Consider the following 6,589-nt stretch of genomic DNA (forward strand, 5'->3'; position numbering starts at 1 on the left):
AACCACAGGAGGTAAGGAATTACTCTGAATTTTATGTTTAAATTCAGTTGGTTGAAGCTTTTCTAGAACCTTAGGTTTGAGTTTGAATTTTGGAATTTTGATGAGTTTTAATCTGGTTCTGAGTTAGGTTTTGTTGCTGGTGAGTTGTTGAATTAGTTATGAGGGTTGAATTGAGATTTTAAGCTTTATTTGGGGTTGATTTTATCTAGGTTCGGCTAAAGAAGAACCCAGAAGTTTTGGATTCGAAAGGGTTGGGCCATGACCCTGTTCTTGGTGTGTCGCGGCCCTTTTGAACACAGGGAACCAAGGAGGGCTTTGTCATACCTCTTAGGCAGGGTCGCGGTGTGTGTCTGATGTTTTGGGGAGGTTGAGCCTATGATTGGGGCGGGCCGGGACACAAGAGCGTGGGGTCGAGGCTCTTAAGGGGTTTTCGGACCCTGAGAAGATTTTCAGTGCGGAAACTAAACCTTATGAGCTCGGGATCGATCCTACTACCATGTTTAGTAGAGTTCGATGTCCCAGAGGCTAGGACTCGATCTAGAAGCCTTTATTCACTCGTTGGTGATGGAATTCTTTATTATGGTTGTGACTAGGTCAACGCTAGGAGCTTGAATCAAGGATCGTGCTCAATAGTCATTCATTGGTAGCATGCACTTGGACCGAAGGAAAGAAAACTACACCCAGAATATGATATACATGATTGGGGCTCGGCCCAAATGCTGAGTATAATCTTGATTTGGGCTTTAGGCCTGTGAATGCGCGTGATTATGATTATTCATATGTATGTCTGTTTAAATGTGTTATGATACATTGTATCTGTATATATATGATAAATGGATTACATAATTATCTGTTATGACAAGGGAGCTCTGTTTATTAACCAGGGATCTGTTGTGGTATTTGGTTAAAGATCGATTTATTAGTGGAGACATGTTTGATTTGAGGGGCTCGATTTATAAGTTGAGGATCTTTGAAGCTCAGCTTATAAGTCGATGATCTTTAAGCTTCGACTTACAAGTCAGGGGTATGTGAGGCTCGATACATAAGTCGAGGACTTGTAAGACATGGCTAATGAGCTGAGATTGGCATTACGCACGTGGAGTTGAGGCCACTATGGCTGGGCCACCTTAGGCGTGCACCAAGCACCTGACTAGCTCGGATGCCAAACAAACTGAAAGGGATTGTGACACCCACTTGTGCAACTCTATAGTTGCTTATCTATATAATGTTTATGCTAGTTTCAGTTATTACTGCTAGTCTGATGTATTACTCTGTGAATTGTTGAATATGTTTCCTTGTTGAGTCTTTTGGCTCGCGGGTGCTTTTTGGTGCAGATAAAGGTAAGGAAAACCTTGGCCAGCCATGATTTGGAGAGCGATAGCAGTGACATGTACATATGCAGTGTGCTCGACCGCCACAGCCGAGAAAATCAAGGAAGCTAGGGTTGAACCCAATTTTGCCGCCTAGGTAGACTTATTTTGTAACCTTGTTGTTGTAATCAGCTTTTAAAATTGTCTTTTGGGGATCCTGTGTAAAGAACAATGTTTTTGGCTTAACAAAAACGTTTATGACTTGACCAAATTTTTAATACCTGAACCTTTAGTGGCTTAATCACATATTGGGTCCAGATGACTTGTTTAGCAAGTCCATCACTAATTTTAAACACACTTGATAACAGACCCTAATTAGCAGAGCGTTACAACTTGGTATCAAAGCTGCCAAGGTCTTAAGGGTTCCTGATGTTGGACTAGGCATGTACACTCACTGCTAAAGATATGCTCGACTCAGGGTTGGGTAACTATTGATATAATTATGTGTATTTGCTTAAATGAACTATATATGATTTATATGCTAGCTTAAATTAGAAGCATGAGTTATTCTTATAGGGCATGGCCGTTGACTGTTGTATGTAGGTTGAGGATGTACTTATTAGCACGATAGACACTTGTAAATGTTGTAGGATTGCTTATCAGCATCAGTATTGTTGTTGAAAGTCAGAAACACTTATTACCATTGATGTATGTGTGTCTAAGACATGGAATGCGTATTAGCACAAATATATGTTGAAAGAAAATGCTTATTAGCATCATTATTTGTCTATGCCTACTGGAAAATTGTTATTAGCATTCTTTTTGCTCTTGAGTATTGGAAATGTTTAATAACATTACGTTATTTGTATGCATGCCAAGAATGTTCTTATCAGCATCTTGGTCAGATATGATCATGATTATCTCTGCTTATTAGTATGATTGTTATGTGTGAATTACTGGGATGCTTATTAGCATTATCAATGCATGTGGATGCTTATTCGATTAGTGTTGAACTGTGGGTTAGTATGAGATATTGTTATTACTGCCTAATAAGCTGAGTCATTGATTACAGATAGACTTGGAAGTATGCTTCTAGGGCAATCTAATGAGTCTACCGGCGTTGAGAATCAAGTCAAAAGTAATGATTAGGGTCAGAACCCTTCGCCAGTCCTTGATTATTGGCAACAGATGCTTGTAGATATGCAAGCTAGGCTGTAGAGACAGGATGGAGAGATTCACCAATGGAGGCAACAACAGGTTCCGACTGGGAACGCTGCGTCAGGGGCCTCATCTGTTGTTCCAGTACCGATCGTACAACAGCAAACAGAATTGGAGAACTGTAGGGAGTTAGTGTATGAACGGTTGAGGAAACAACACCCTCCAGTTTTTAAGGGTGGTACAGATCTACTTAAGGCAGAACAATGGATGACTATGATTACATCCATTCTGGATTTTATGAGGGTGGTGGGTAATGAGAGAGGGGCTTGTGCCACATACATGTTTTGGGAGGATGCCTGAATCTGGTGGGAGGTGGTGTTCCAGACTAGGGATGTAACCACAATGAAATGGGAAGAGTTCAGAACCCTCTTCAATGAGAAATATTATAATGAGGCCATTAGAGCTGCAAAGGCAAAGGAGTTTAGTAAACTTTTACAAGGGAATATGTCGGTGACCGAATATGCCCTAAAATTTGACACACTAGCAATGACAAAAATCCCCTATAACTGTTTTGAAGCTCAAAATCCCCTTGCAATGACAAAAATCCGGTCAAAATCCAGCAAGAAACACCACTTTCAAATGGAGAAAATACCCACGGCCAAATGCTTTTTTTTCTCTAAAAAACAAAAAAAAAAAAGATTTTTGGACTATATTTCGGTTTATAGGGTAGAAATGTTGCAAGAAATAAAGAAAAAACAAAAAAAAAGGTTTCGAGAATGAAAATGGGTGATGGCTCAAGGTTGTTAATGGAGGTTTATGGGGGTTTTTCTTGCACAGAGGGCAGAGGAGGGTTTGAGAGAGATGACCGTTCGGGTCGTAGGAAGGGGTTATAAAGCCCTTTTACTTCGGTTTTTAGGTAAAAACCGAAGTAGGAAGTGGACTTTCCACTTCGATTTTTACCTAAAAACCGAAGTTAAAGGTCCATAAGTGGATATGTGTGTGGGTGGCCTTGTGCACTTTTAACTTCGGTTTTTAGGTAAAAACCGAAGTGGAAGGTGCACTTTCTACATCGGTTTTTACCTAAAACCCAAAGTTAAAGGTGCACAAGGGTCGCGTTTGGCTTGGCCATTTTTTTGCATTTTTACTATCTCTAAACATAATATACGTGCTTGTGCAACCAAACACGGCCCTCTTCACTATGAATTTTTCACTTCGTTTTTTTTAAAAAGCGAAGTACTATGTAATTTTTTTCAGAGCGCCAATTTCAAAAGCGAAGTAAAAGAGTTTGAAAAGGTTTTTACTTCGCTTTTTTTGTATGCTCACTATAAAATCCGAAGTAAAAACCTATATTTCTAGTAGTGCAAGTTCACTGCAGACTTGGTGCCCACTGATGGGACAAGGAAGGAAAGATTCCTTCAGGGGCTACAGCCTATGATAGCCTGGGATGTCAAAATTACTTCAGTACCTGGAGTGACGACATACGCTCAGGTGGTAGAGAGAGCCTTTACTATAGAGGGTGCTGAGAACAAGATCTAGCGTGAGAATGCAGCTAGAAGGGATATGAGGAGGACAAGACATCCCTTTACAGGATCAGGTAGAGGCAGAGGCCCCAGTGACCAGAAAAGGAAGACCATGAATAATGTTTGCGCTCCTAGACCTAATAGGAGGCCACAGGGTGTACAGACTGGCCACCAGGTGGAATGAAAACTGGAAGACACGTCCAAAGTGTGCCAGATGCAGGAGACATCATTTGGGAGAGTTTCGGGTGAAGGTCTGCTTTGTATGTGGGATTGTGGGACATCTCAAGAAAGACTGCCCAAGAATGAAGAAAGAGGAACCTAAGAAGATAGACAGCTCGACTCCAGCTCGAGTATGTTACTACCCACTGGGGAGTTGGTGGTTTCCAAGAGATGGGTCAAATCATTGTCAGTGATGGCGGATGGTGAGGAATTGTCGGTTGACTTATTAGAGTTAGTTATGACTGACTTTGATTTGATTTTGGGGATGGACTGGTTAACTAGATATGGAGCAACCATATATTGTAAGAAGAAGATGGTAACCTTTGAACCTGAGGGTGAGGAACCCTTCGTATTCGTTGGCACTGTGCATGGACCCCGAGTGCCTACGATTTCAGCATTGAGGGTAGAGATTTACTGCAAGGAGGGTGCATAGGATTCCTAGGCAGTGTGGTGGATACCACTCAGGTCGTGCCAGTGGGACCAAAAGAGACTAAGTTGGTCTGTGAGTTCCTAGATGTGTTCCCAGAGGAGTTACTAGGGTTGCCACCACATGGGGAGATTGGGTTTGTTATTGAGCTGGCACCAGGGACATAGCCAGTGTCTAGGGCACCTTACCGACTGGCCCCAGCAGATTTGAGGGAACTTAAGGTACAGTTACAGGATTTATTGGAACTGGGTTTTTTGAGACCCAGTTTCTCACCGTGGGGTGCATCAGTTTTATTTGTGAAGAAGAAGGATAGTTCTCTGAGGATGTGTATAGACTATAGAGAACTGAATAAGTTAACTATTAAGAACAGGTATCCTCTTTTAAGGATAGATGACTTGTTTGACCAACTGCAAGGTAAAATGGTATTTTCAAAGATAGATCTTCGATCTGGTTATCACCAGTTGAGGATAAGGAGGAAGATAAACCAAACACAGCCTTTCGTACTAGATATGGGCACTACGAATTCCTTATTATGTCGTTTGGCTTGACTAATGCCCCGGCAGCTTTCATGGACTTAATGAACAGAGTGTTCAAAGACTATCTAGACCGATTCGTGATCGTCTTCATCGACGATATCTTGGTTTATTCATAGTCAAAGGTAGAGCATGAGTAGCACCTCAGATTGGTCTTGCAAAGACTGAGAGAGCACAAGTTATTTGAGAAGTTTAAAAAGTGTGAGTTTTGGTTACTGGAGGTGACATTCTTGGGTCATATTGTTACTAGAGATGGGATTAAGGTAGACTCAGCTAAGATTGAGGCTATTAGGAATTGGCCAAGGCCAAGGAATGCCATCGAGATTAGAAGCTTCCTTGGATTGGCAGGCTATAATAGGAAGTTTGTGGAAGGATTTTCAAGAATAGCGACCCCACTGACAGAACTGACATGTAAGAATCAGAAGTTCGTATGGTCAGACAGATATGAGAACAACTTCCAGGAGTTAAAGCAGCATTTAATTACCGCCCAGTCCAAAGTCTTACGACAAATCAGAAGAAGTTTATGGTTTATTGTGATGCTTTGAGGCAATGGTTAGGTTGTGTCCTTATGCAGGCAAAGAAGGTGATTGCTTATGCATCATGTCAGTTGAAAGATTATGAGCAGAGATATTCTACCCATGATCTGTAGTTGGCAGGGGTGGTCTTTGCATTAAAGTTATGGAGGCATTACCTTTATGGAGAGAAGTTTGAGTTATATACAGACCACATGAGCCTTAAGTACTTCTTTACACGGAAGGATTTGAATATGAGACAGAGGCATTGGTTGGAACTGGTGAAGGATTATTATTGTGATATCCTTTATCATCCAGGGAAAGCCAAGGTGATGGCAGATGCCTTGAGTCGAAGAGGTCCAGGGTAGTTGTACAATGTGAGACAGATATCCAAAAAGTTAGTAGAGGATATGACCATAGCAGGGATTGAGTTAGTAGTGGGTCAGCTAGCCAACATTACCCTATAGTCTACTCTCCTAGAAAGGGTAAAGGAGAGTCAGTTACAAGAACCACAGTTGGTGAAGATTAGAGAGGATGTCCTAGCTGAAGCGACTAGGGACTATACAATATCATATATGGGTTTGCTAAGATATAAGGATCGGATTTGTGCTCTGATGGATGTTGTTATAAGACGAGAGATTCTGGATGAATCTCATACCATACTATATTCCTTGCATCCCGGCACCACGAAGATGTACCAGGATCTGAGAACTTTGTATTGGTGGCCAGGGATGAAGGGTGATGTAACAGAGTATGTAGCCAAGTGTCTGATGTGTCAACAGATCAAAGCTGAAAATTAGAGACCAACAGGACTGCTATAGCCCTTAGACATCCCAGAGTGGAAATGGGAAGACACCGCAATGGACTTTGTGGTGGGATTGCCCAAGACAGTGGGTCAGCACGATTCGGT

Source organism: Humulus lupulus, chromosome 1, assembly GCF_963169125.1.
Source record: "Humulus lupulus chromosome 1, drHumLupu1.1, whole genome shotgun sequence".
NCBI classification, from domain to species: domain Eukaryota; kingdom Viridiplantae; phylum Streptophyta; class Magnoliopsida; order Rosales; family Cannabaceae; genus Humulus; species Humulus lupulus.